The following is a 13,855-nucleotide window of genomic DNA, read 5'->3' on the forward strand; positions in this document are numbered from 1 at the left end:
CCTCACACTGGAGATTGTAAGCTTGATAGATGTAAACTGTTGTTAATGTAGATGCAACAGTAATTCCCACTCAGTGCTATGTATCCCCATTTGACACTGGAGCAAATGGAACATGAATGCACAAAGAGGGAATCTGCTTTGTAAAAACACTTAAATAAATTTAACGAGGCACAAAACAGAACCGTCTTCAGCTCAAGATGTGCTGGTTCCTCTCTTCTTTCACGCCGTCTAAAATTAGAGCATCATGCCACAAGTGCTGAGAGGTTAGAGGTGGAAGTTTTCTGTGGAGGAAAACGAGCCGACCGCTGTGGAATCAGTAGAAACTTGCATCTGGACCATAATCCAATTAAACCTTGACAGCCAACAGACAGTTTAGCTTAACATAAAGACTGGAAATAGGGGGAAACAGCTAGCCTGGCTCTGTCCAAAGGTAACAACATCAGCCTACTAGCACCTCTAAAGCTCGCTAATTAACATTAAGCTAACCGGCTGCTGGCTGTAGCTTTTACCATACAGACATTAAAGTCCTCATCTAGCTCTCCGCAAGAAAGCTAGTAAGCGTATTTCCCAAACTGTCTAAAATAAACAATGAGAGAATCAGGCAGTGCAAGCATTCAAACACCCAATGTCAAAGCTTCATTCTTTGGTGCCATTTTGGAATAAACATGGGGCCTTTGAGGTGGCGCCACAGGGGAGGGAGCATGGCATACCAGCAAGGAATGCGCCTCTCACGTCTGCAAATGGATCGGAACATTTTCAGTGTTGCTGCTCTTATTTTCAACGTTGTTTTCTTTGACTTTGTGATTTAAAATCGTTCAGGCCTCATTGCTAATGCTTGTTGTCTGGTGGGATTATTGGGTGCAGGCAGTGGGGAACCTGGGTGGGGGGGGTGCTCTCCTCCACTGCAACTGTCAACCAGCAAATCAGCCTCTCATGAAAACCAGACGTTTAATTGTTCTCAGATGCTGAAGCTTTTGGTGTGAGCCGCAATGTGTGACTTTGCTCAGTTTTTGGATTAATTCTCTGCCGTTGATTAAAAATGCTTGCGTGCAGGTCTGAATGAATAAGGGGGGAGATCAGGCCGGGGTCAAATAGTCGTAACAAATTAGAATTAGAATGAATTATGGGGAGTTGTTTGTACCTATCAGCAAACAGATGAGTCAGTTTCATTGTTTGATAAGCTGTCAGTCACACTAAAAGTGTGCTTAATGAACTTTCAAATATTTGCGTGTTATTGTGAGGCTAATTTCACTCATCTGCTGTCTGTGGAGGACAAAAGAAACAATGAACACTTCTTGGAAAATGACGTGTAGCAGATGCTCAGTTAAAATTGTATGTTGTACAAATCTGAAAAGCTGAAGGATGGTGTGGAAAGAGCGTCACATTAAGAATTTCATTCTAATACATCAAACCACCCACCAAAAAATACCATATCCACAACACCAGCTGTTTTGTGTATGTTATGTTATGTTTTTAACACTTTCACATTGGATCCACAAGATTTTGAGACACAGTTGGTTAGGTGATGATTTCCACAGAAAACTGTTGTTCAGCGTTTCAGAAAAGAACACTTTGAATATATGAATACCTAACAGTTCTACAACTGAGTGTGTGTTTCCACTCACCAGCTTTAGATTTGGTGATGTAAAAAAGCTCACCGTGCGCACCATCTCACATTGCAAGTGACTGCACATCATGTGAGCCTGAGCTGAAAGCAGCAAGATTTTGATACGAGAATCAATCATGAGTTGTACGTCAATATGAAACCAGTACAGTGTCTCTCCAGCATTTGGTGGATGATTCAAAAACTCAGTCAATCATTTCTTGATCGTTCCCTAGTCAGCGTCTAGTTTTACCTGTAAGCTCGAGCGCAGTGATCAAGCTGCTGTGGACTTCTAATGTTACAAACTCTGACCACTGAGTGACCAGTTTTAATCTCCAGAGCGTCTCTGTGCAGTATTGGGGTTTGGCTCGATCTTGCCAACAACGTGGGGAAAAATAATAAAGCCATCATTATTCTTTCAGATGGGCTCTCTATATGTTTAACAGCCTAACCTTCCTCCTTTACGCACCCACTCTCTTTCCTCTCTCTATATCCTTGGCAAGATGTTTTTGTCATATGCCAGTTGAGTCATGCATAATCTGCAACCCTCTGCCTCTTTGGCACATAATATGGCTTTCCTGGGCTATATATACATTAATGCTATATTGCTGGATTATTTTTCATAATGGGAATAATGTATGAATGAAAGAAAAGGAAATATGTTGTTATATATTTTCTGTTGCTCAAGACATGCACACCTGAATATGTGACGGGCACTATTCATTTTATTATGATTTTATTATTTTATCAATTCATTTCATTTATTAATTTAAACAGACAGAAAACTTTAATTAATCAAATGTAAGTCAGCGTGCAGAGTTTTCTCTTTTTTTACTCAGAGAGTGACTTCTTGTTGCCAACTCATTTGCGGTTTTCTTAAAATCATTAAAATGGTCACAAGTTTAATAGTTTTTAACAGAGGGTGTTCTCTGGTGGTGGCACAAATGTGCAAAACATGATCTAATGTAAAAGCAATGAATTCTTTAAGTATTTAGACGGAAACACATTCTTTGATGTTTTGGTTTTGCAATAGTATAACTTTGGATGTGAAATGATGCAGTTAAGGGTTTTGGGTTCTGGTGGAGTGAACGCTTGGCTCAGTAAAACAAACGTGACCTGCAGTCAGTGTATGATGCTCGATCACAGGGCCTGATGAGTCAACTGGTGTCACCGTTTCAGACTGAAATGAATCAGAGTACAACTGAGATTAAATATTAAAAAAATCTGCACACCCACGTTTTTGTCTCATAACTAGGATGAATTTCTTTACCTAATTTGTCATTTAATTTCAGATAAAAGAAATACAGTAGTTTGACATTTTGAAATACGCTCACACACTTTCTTGCCAAAAGTCAGATGAGAAGATCGATACCACTCTCATGTCTGTACGGTAAATATGAAGCTACAGCCAGCAACCACATGGTGAGACTCCAGACTCCAGAAAGTCACTGCACCCGGCCAAGAAATAGTGCTGTATATAATGCCCCATGAAATCACAAAAACATCAGTTTTTGTATGAATTAAACAAAGAAGGCTTAATTAGAGAACTTCAGAGGTGCTGGAGGATAGTTTTTGTTACTTTTGGACAGAGCTCAGTTAGCGGTTTCCCCTTGTTTCCAGTCTTTTAGCTGAGCTGCTCAGGCAAAATTATTTCTCAAAACAGTTGAGTGCATGTACATCACAGGTGCAGCCATTAGTCAAAAAATAATGATAAACTACTGATCATGGTAAAATCAAATTTAAAATGTAGAAAGGGAAGAAATATTTTTTTCTTTGTTGCTAGCACAGAAGTTTGAATATTATTGCAGGTTTCTATTTAAATAGAAATTGAAATTTCGAGGTAGATTTGCTATACAGGGATGAAGTTGTTTTAGCTAGCTATCTAGCTAGTAAGTTAACCAAGATCAGAGATAAATGAAAACAGCAAAGACACCTTCTCCTTTCATGAAGGGAGGGATTAGTCCCATCATCAATGTAGAGCATCTGTCTCCAGAGAGAAAGCATTCATCTGAACAGGAGAAAAGAGCTAATTGGATTATCAGATAATCACCCAGTTAACAATAGAGGGACATTAGAGATGCTCCCTGTTTGCATTCTTTGTTTTGTCTGTCCCGTCTCTGAGCATTTGCGTATTCACCCTTCGTGTCCAATGTGCTGTATCCCCAATTCAGCCACAGTTATCTTCTTTTATCATCTTGCTTTGGACACCCTATCCTATCCACCACTCGACCCGTGAAAACAGAGGATTGTCCCGAGTGTGAATGTCCTAAGCGACAGCGTTCCTTTTCAGCTCTAAATCAAATCCAGAGCAGAGAGCACTTTAACCCTCAACAGAAAAAAAAGTTTCTTTCATCTTCTCTTAATCGAGATGGGAAAACGTGCGACACCATGGCTGACCTGAACAACAGGGTCGGGACCAAAAGAGATGAAGACAACTGGTGCACAACAAAGCTAGCAGCTGGTCTTTAGGGGCAGTGTGTCCACAGGCATGTCTCTGCAGTGACCTAAGACGCCCTTGTGCCTGTTAAGACCATCTCCTGAGTATCAGGCCTGTGTGTGGGTGTGTGTGTGTGTGTGTGTGTGTCTCTCCATGGACCTGATAGTGTTTTGTTCCAAGGAAGTTGCAGGAGGAGCATATTCACATCTGGTCTCAGCAAGAGTGTCCCCCATAAATGATCCCTTCAGGCTACACAACAAAATCATTGAGGCTGGAAATCATCCATATACCAGTCCATCCCTGTCACTGCGACATGTTTAGATACATCGCAGAAGGTTGAGCTCCACAAGTGGACAAATAACTCTCCAAAGATCACCCAGTGATTGAAAACAACTGTATGGCATCATATTAAATATCACTATCAATATTAGGATATTTAAAGGGGAACTCAGTTTACCGGCTACGAGGGGTACAACTCAGTCTGCGAAAGCAGTTATGTAACGTCTAACCCTGATGATGTCTTCAGGGTTATCTTAGTTTTGAGAATTTAATTTGAGATTAAAAATCGGGGTTGTGGAGTTTGAAATATGGGGGCATCCATGAGGCTGGGAGAGTCTGATGAAAGATGTTATCGTGGTGCATTGTGGGGAATGCAGGATCCTGGGTTTCTGGGGAATTACATACTAGGGGCTAAAAGTCAGGATGTTTCATATTATATTCATACTGTATATATTTGTTCATATATTCGGTCAAATTTCAATTTCAATTCCTAGAGTACCTCTACTTTCCACCATTTTTCAGAGGTGGAAAGAAATGTATGGCCGGCATGTTTACATCATACTATACAATGATTTTGCCAGTTATTACAACCAGAGTGATTTTGGTACACTCCTGCCAAAATCCACCGAATCGGCACTCCAGTTTTGGTAGTTACCACCTCAGATTTTATTTGGTTGTAAAATGCTGTTGTCACTCAATACAAAAATGCATGTGAACGTGACAGGATCCGCCAAATGTACAACAGAGCGCCACAGGAAATCATTCCTGCCTGTGGCCATCAAACTGTTCAACTCCTCCCTCTGAGTGTCGACTCTGGAAATCTGGACCTACTTCACCTGCCATATACTACCTCACTATTCATTCTTTAAATGTTTCAGTGCAATACATGTGTAGTCATACACAACTGTGCAATACATACATATATATATATATATATATACACACACACACACATACATATACATTGTTATTGTATATATTTTTTACTTTTATTTTTCACTTAAATACTGTAAATGTATATATTTTTATTTTCTATTTCTTATTTTTATATTTTGTACATACTTTTAGCTCTAAATTATGCTACTTTCTAATCTTGAATGGGAGCACCGGTACTGTACAATTTCCCCCCGGGGATCAATAAAGTATTTCTGATTCTGAGTTGACTCTCCTAGAGAGATGCATTGTTGATGTTGCTGCGGACCCACTCAGTTAGAAAAGGCTTTAAAAACTGATTATAATTTCTAATGAAGAAAGTTCTTTCTGACAATAAACTGACTTTGCAGTCAGGTGATTTGAGTGGGGAGTCATATTGACATCTGGTACTCTGCAGGTCTCACCGCCGATGACTGCAGTCTACACATTCTACACACACCAAAGGTCTCATAATGAATGCACAGATTGGGATTAATTATTAGTGGAGGAAAGGGGAAGCTTATGATGTGTTGTACACATGTGCACATGTATGAAGCCATATTATCTAAATACCACCTGTTGTCATGAAGTGTATGCACACCCATGCTGCAACTCTGATGTGTCTTTATCAAGCTGGGGGCTCGGTTCCAGCTTCAGGCTCTCGCTGGTCCAGGGAGAGGGGTGGTGCCCTTGGAGGGGTGTTTGCTTAAGGCCCACTTTACGACCGTGATGCTTTTTCCAGACCAGACCTGGGCCTGAAATGCAGACAGGAATGGGCGCGGAGCCAGTAAGCTGCTACTTAACTTTGAGAATCAGAATCAGATTCCTTTCTTTGGCAGGTTTTGTAGAAACCCCTGACTTTGTCTTGGTGGCACACGTCACACAAATGACTAGAGTACAGGATCACGCATCAAGAGTGTGTTGTTGCCCCAAAGATGCAATAACAGTTCATAGGAAATGAACGTTACCCCCAAATCCACAAATACTTCACATGCAAGAGAGATCTGCATGCAATCAGTCAAGGCATTTCCTGCGTTGTTTTCATTCAGCTGACTGGCGTGCCCTTTGAAGCCGGGCACATACTGTTCATTGCATTAATGCTGATTGTAGTTTACCTTTAAAGGTAAAAGGCCTGCGGCTATCTGAATCCTAATCTGTGGTCAAGGGTAACTTCTGCTCTGAGCTATCGCTTCAATGTGCCGTGACACCATAATGGCACAGTCCCAGCGCGGATCAAAGAGCTGTTTGTGTCTGACGCTGAAGATTACATTTGGCTGCTAGGTCATACTCTCACGGCAGCCAAGACCAGATCCCAGAGGCTTTCAGAACCGAGATGTGTATCAGCCTCGTACCCAAACAAACAAAACGTGCGTCACTGAACAGAACCATGAAAATGTTAATCTTTCTCTTTGCTGCATTGATGACTGGAGGACTATCTCATGTCCCTTTCACTGTGTGTGTGTGTGTGTGTGTGTGTGTGTGTGTGTGTGTGGGGGGGGGGGGGGGGGGCATACAGTGAGGCAGAAATAGAGACATTGTGAAAGTGTTAGAGAGACATAAGAGAGAAATAAAGGGACAGAGAGGATTGAACATAGCAGCAGCAGCAGAGTTTAGAGACACAGCACCTGTGTCCACTCTGACCCCCGAAACATGTCACTGATTAGAAATCATAATATCATGAAGGACATGAAAGAGCAGGTGTGGCTCAATTCTGATGTGCGTTTGATTCGCAGTTTCATCCACTTCCTTGTTTTCCACACAGTGACTCCCAGGTGGGAAACAGCTTCAAAACCGCAGTCCTAATTGCGAGCATGTGGCCTTGCGCAGCGTCCAAGGCGCACTTGACTTTTTCCGCGCTGCCCGGTCCTCTGGGCTGGAAGCCCTGGACGGGACTTTTACAGCACGTCCGTCGGAGGAACACATTTGGGCCTCAGTGTAGCCAGCATGTCAATGAATCAAGGCACCACCACACGCAGTGAAGCGAGGCTTTAACTGTTTATAAGCAAAAAGCAGATCTCACGTCCCATTTTCAGCTACCAACCAGCTCTGTGCTGCGTTTTCTTATTGTACTTCTTCCTCGTTTATTTCACATTTTCTGAAGGGTTGCTATCGTTGGTTCTTTTCAAACCCTTCAGCCCTCTTGAATTGCTGTCTACACAATAAGGCGGATCTGAATCTGACAGGCGCGTCTCTAAACCAAACCAAGACCGTCAGCTGTGGGAGAGATGTCGCTGGCAGCCCGGCAGAAGGTCCTGACAGGACCCGCACCTCCCAGCGCAGGCTGTCCGCTCTTCTGCAGTAATTAGGAAGCCAAGCAAACAAGAGTGCGTGCTGTCGGGCCGATCTGAATTACTTTTACTGTGATGAGCCCAGTCTGTAAAGCAGCTCCTGGGTCTTAAAATCTTTTTTATGGAATGACACAATTCAACTTGAATTATTTTAATTTTCCAGAATTAAGACACAAAACGGCGCATAACTAGTTTCTTTTACATTTTAAAATGTGACATATTTGAACTTTTTCCCCGAGAAAAATATGATTTAATTTCACACATAACAACACACTTTCATTGTAGGCCAATCATTCCAGTTTATACCTGTTCTCATCCTATGAAAGTGCAGTTTTAAACAGCTGCTGTGATTGAACCCGTTTTTAAGTATAGAATATGTTGCCTCCATTAGTCAGTGAAATCCCCAGAAACAAAGAAATCAGTCATTTTAAACACCACACACACATTTTCTCGGCCTGATTGACACTCCCAAACGGCTTTATTGACTCTCGGCAGAGTGAAAACAAGATGCTGGGCTCGATAACAACAGCACCCATTAATCAGGATGCTGTTGTCCTTTCAGATGTATCAGCCTCGCAGGTTAACGGAGCTGCAGGGTGGAGAAGGGTTACAGCAACACTGGAACTGTAGTTAACTTCATTAACTATTGTAACTCAATCCTTTGGAAAATAGGAGCAACTTTGATGTGTTTCCTGAAACAAATACTGAAGTCCCTGCAGGGAAATCAAACTCACTGAAGAAGAATGCCGATATGATTGTGCCCTTTATATTGTTCCTTCAACACAAGCAAACTGCCTGCCTGTGCGTCATCTTCTGCACTTTCTTTCTCAATAGAAAGCACATCTGCAACTATTTAGGAGCAATACATTATTTCAACGCCTTATTAAACTTGGACACATCTAACACCTCCAGGAAACGAGCATGAAGTAGAACCAAAATTGACTCTTTTTTTTTTTAAATTGAGATCTTGGCGTCAATCGGCCAGATAATGATCAACCATGTATTACAATAACACACATTATCTGGCAAGAGCGCGGATTATACTTCAGAATAAATTAAAAAAATAAATAAATACAATCGCCTCTGTCACCTGTGAGGCTGCCACCAACTGTGAGTCCCCGGCTTCACCTGTCTCAGTGTTAGTCGTCCGGATCATTCTGGTTAAATCAGCTGCTCCCTCCCGATAAAGACCCCGTGCCGCCTGTGTTTACTGCCACAAACAGATTCCCTTTAAATTAGCATCCTGGAGGACTTTGTCAAATCAAAACCACGTGTCAGCAAACATACAGCCTTGTTGAATTAAAGTTCATCCCCGCGCTGCCCTCCATGCTGCCTCGAAGAAAGAACGCGCTTATTTGATTAACCCCCGCATAATTACAGCGTGCGTCCTCTCCACGGCCCGCCACTTACTCACTCATATCATTTGCAAATTAGGAGCGCATTAATGTGGCTGCTGGAGCCAAACGATGTGGGACGAGTTGTGGTGATAACTGCTGGGATATTTTACATCGTGTAGGTCTGTTTGGTATCTGACTTCAGTCAGTAGAAATACGTCTAGACCAGATTCAATCCAAAGACAAAACGTAAGAAAATGCCTCTTTCCCATTAAGATCTCGTTAGATTTCGTTCTCACAAAGAGCTCTCGTGTGTTTCTGACAGTGGTGTTTGTTGTCAGCTGAGCTTTAATAGATAAAACAATCCCATTCAGAGGCCACCGGGTTTGCATGGCCTGCTGCGCCATAATGCTCAGCACAAGCCCTCCACTGACTAATAAATACGGAGTGTTTTTTGTCAATATTAGCGGGACTACTTGGGGGGGGGGGGGGTTATAATTGGACACGTGTTTTCCACCGCTTTTTGTCATTCGGAGATCAACTGATTCCTTTGTAATTCGTTTTTAAAGCAATGAACGATCCACAAGGAGGGGTAAAGTGTTCTTAAGAGCTCCCTTTCAGCCTTTAGAATTGGCCGGAGCAACCCGCCGAGAGACACGGAGGCCCTGGAAGTATTTAATCCAGGAGATGTGCCAGTGAGGCTGTCACACTGCAGAGCTTCAGGTACGTGCAGGAGGGCCGTTCCCAGTTTATTCACCAAACCCCCCGCGCTCTGTTGTCTGCCCCCAGGCTGCCTGTCACTCCGGCACACTTCCATTTTCTGCTTGAAAAGGAATCGTTTTGCTTTTTAAAGTATGGAGGACATGCTTTTTGACTTCGACCAGGATGGAACCACGGATTTTGCATTTTGGGGACAGATGGACCAAAACTTCCAGTTTCAGACCCAGCTGGACACCTTCCTGCTGGACTACACCGCAGCCACGGGCCAGCTCTCGCCCTGGTCCTCCTTCGGCAGCCAGTCCATGTTCCCGGACTCGCAGCTGACCTTCACCGACCTCGACGTGCAGTCTTCCGGGGCGGGCCTCTGCGCTGATGGGGAAAGCCCCTCCGCGGACGAAACCCTGGAGGTGGCCAAGCGCAGGGCTCGGCGGCTGGTGCCCCATCAGCCCTACAAGGTACAGCGGCATGCCGCCAACATCCGGGAGAGGAAGAGGATGCTGAGCATCAATTCCGCCTTCGAGGAGCTGCGCTGCCACGTGCCAACGTTTCCCTACGAGAAGCGGCTGTCCAAGATAGACACCCTGAGACTGGCCATCGCCTACATCGCCCTGCTGAGGGAGATCCTCATGTCAGGCTGCGACCCCAAGTCATATGTGGACGAGTGCATGAAGAATGGCTACAAGAACCAAACCAACGCCATCTGGAACACAAGTGGTGAGCTGATCACGGTCATTAGTCCTTAATAAAAGTGCCATTAACTAATGATTGAGTCTTAGGTTGCAGGTGAGATCAGAGTGATGTTAAGTCTAACTTCAGCTAATGTGAAAGTGTTGACAGGAACATTAATCTTAACATCATCAATTATCACACCGTGTTTCTGCTGAATATTTGGGCATTGCATTACTCATAATGTTTAATTAACATAATACGTTACATTTATTTTCCAGTTAATCAACATCTGATGAAAATGAGTGAAACACTGGCTGGTCATAAAACACCATAACAAACATAAAATCCCTCATCTTTAAAGCTTAAGTTTCTGCTGATTAGCCAAACATGTTATGATAGAGGACATAATCACATGCAGCACAAGCCTATTTTTATAGCCTACCACAAACACAGTTTCTCAAATGCTCCATTTTCAGTCTGCATCTTTGTCACCATAAGACTCACAGAGAGGCTTTTAATGGTTAATTAAAATCCAATCTCTTTTCAGAGGACAGAAAGAATGAATTGCTGTTATTCACAGTAATCCCAGCACATTGACATAAAACAAATGTCGTTTTAAGCAGCTTGTTGTGTGTTTGCTGCACACTTTTATCCCCAGGTGTGTTCCCCTCGGGCATTTTGCTCTCAAATGAGCCTCATTTTAGCGAAACACAAGTAGCTGTATTCTTACTGCCTCCGTGCACTCAACTAATTCTGTGGGAATCTGCTCTGAAGCCTCTTTATGGGGCTTTTCAGCAGCAAGTGTGCCCCCATTCTTTGGCCCCAGACTTGTTAAACAGTCATTCAAATGTATCAAAACTTATGTGTTTGTCCTGCTTTTGTTTCCTTCTGCCCCCATGCTCCCCCTCTACAGACCTGACAGCCCGCCTCTCTTGGATAAAGTGGGATTAACTGAGGAACACGGGGCACCCCCCGAGTGTGGAGATTGCAGCGGGGAGGAGGTTCAAGTTTGTTTCCTCCCTCTTTTCTCTCTCTCTCTCTCTCTGCATGTCAAAGACAGGCGGCCGGCCGGCACGACACAGCCGACTGATCGACATCTGCAGACTTCTCACTGGGTTCACACACCTCAGGCTTTCTCAACCCCATCCACTCCCCCGTCCCTCCGTGGCTTTTAATATTGTAATTTATTGTTGACTGGTAATTGAGAGCCATTGTTTCTGGGGCTGGGGAGGGATAGAGGGTTGGCATTGTTTGCCCAAATGGATGGCACTTGTCACAGGGAGAAGAGGGGGGCACGCTGGCATGAGACTGAATGGACTTCCCATGGGCTCATACTTCTGCATGCAGCGCTGAAGTGTTTTCTGGACTCTCGCTCATTAGCCTGCGAGTCGATGTGTTAAAAAGAGCCTTGATCATGTAAATGAGACAATGGCCGTGAGAAGCAGATCAGTGCAATGTGTTTTAGCACGTCAGGTGCTTCTTCCAAACACGGCAATAAGGCAAGTAGTGCACTGTTTGTTTTAATGTGAAACCTCTATCACCCGTTGTATTATTTATTTATTTATTTCTAATTATTGCGTATTTATGACAGAATACTTTCTAGTGCTTTCTTGGACATGTATTTGTACAAAACTGTGATTATTTATTGTTCTGTAACTCAAACGAGACTGCTGTATTGTGATTCACTGTACATTTGCTCCATACGATGTGAAAGTGTTGTTTTCCTTAAACGGATCGGCACAGAAAAGCTGCACCTATCTGAGATAGTTCAATGTATTTGTTAACAATGATCTCCATTCAAGATCATAAAAAAGCAACCTATTCCTACCTGCTATAGTTTGGTTTTTCTTGTGGATGTCTTTTTGTATTGAGGTCTTGAATCTGTTACAGGGTCAGTGAAGCATCAACATATCATCTCTCTTTTGGGGCGAATCCTTCTTTTCCCGTTAGCTTTATAGACGACTTAGAATCACACTTTGGATGGATATTTCTATTCATACCAGAGGACTAAGGTGAACCAATTTCTTATTACACACACCCCATAAATTCAGTCAACACTTTAGGACAGTGAGTCCAGGTGCAGAGCTGCGCTCAACACATGACCTGGATCAGTGAAGAATGCTACAGGTGTCATTCCTCAGAGTGAGCTTCATTCCCGGCCTTAAACTGCTGCTGTGCCTAACAGCATGACGGATGGACTGCTGGTGCTAGTGGAGCCAACCCTCAAAGCTGCTGTTAAACAGGACAAAGAATCTTCATGAAGAAGTTGAGACGGAAATGAATAAAAACGTATGGTTCTAATTGTCTTATGTCGTCGTCCAGGGACTTGAAATACCTATTCATAAAAATCCTACAACTGACGTCATCATGGAGCTAGAGCAGAAATTTGTAAATGAACGGATAGATAACTGAACAAAAATATTGTGGCATGTCAGTACAGTTAAAGTGAAATGCTACAACTTAAGGTACGGGAGTAAGAAAACTACTGATTGGGTAAATACTCTGAATCACTGAATCAGAATCAGAATCAGAAATACTTTATTGATCCCCGGGGGGAAATTGTACAGTACTGGTGCTCCCATTCAAGATTAGAAAGCAGCATAAATTTAGAAATAAATATTGTAAATGTGTATATTTTTTATTTTCTATTTCATATTTTTATATTTTGTACATATTTTTAAGTGAAAAATAAAGTTAAAAATATATACAGCAGCAATGTAAATCGACTCAGTTAACAAGTATTTTTGGTTATTGTTAAATTACGAGTTAGTGCCCCCTGGCTAACAATACGAGATAGCAACATGAGAGTCTACAGCCGTGCTAGAAGTTCTGCGAGGCTGCAACGAGGCACAGCGGTGCTTTAAGCTAAATGCTAATGTTAACATGACAGAGCTAACACGCTGATGTTTACCATGTTCACCAGCTCAGTTTATCATATCACCGTGCTCACATTTCCTGATTATCACTAAAGACAGTCAGTATCTAGATGAGACCGAATGCAGGTAACCAAGGTATCGGACAGATTGAGGTGTTCACGTGATGATGGCACTAGATGGAAATTCATCACCCTCACAAACAGTTATTACAATTCATCCTGAGGGGAACGTGAATGTCTGTACCCAATATCATGGCAATACAATACATGCAAAAACAGTGTTTTAGACTTTTCACTCACATGTCAACCTCATGGTGGCACGAGAGTTAAAGTCAGAGCATCACCAAAGTCATTAGCATTCATCCTTTGGGGACTATGAATGTGTGTACAACCTTTCAAGGCAATCCATTTAACAGCCATCTGTAAAGCCACGCAACAAGCATGGCTAGAAAATCATGTCAACCCCCAAAAAATCACATGTATCTGTGGGGAAACGTCAAATAGAAGAGTTTTAGACGGATGCACTGTTACAATCTTTAGATACCTCTTTATTTTCCACACACATGCCAGCGTAGCACCAGCTACACTGCTCACAACTGTTACTCAGCCACTTCAAATGACTGTTGGTGTCTGTATCAGTCGATGTACTGTGAAGCATGTAAAGATGGTGGCACTACATGGCACTGCTGATTGTTTTTGTACTTTCTCATAGCCTGAGCTGTTTTCTGTCTCAATCCA

Source organism: Enoplosus armatus, chromosome 11, assembly GCF_043641665.1.
Source record: "Enoplosus armatus isolate fEnoArm2 chromosome 11, fEnoArm2.hap1, whole genome shotgun sequence".
Taxonomy (NCBI): domain Eukaryota; kingdom Metazoa; phylum Chordata; class Actinopteri; order Centrarchiformes; family Enoplosidae; genus Enoplosus; species Enoplosus armatus.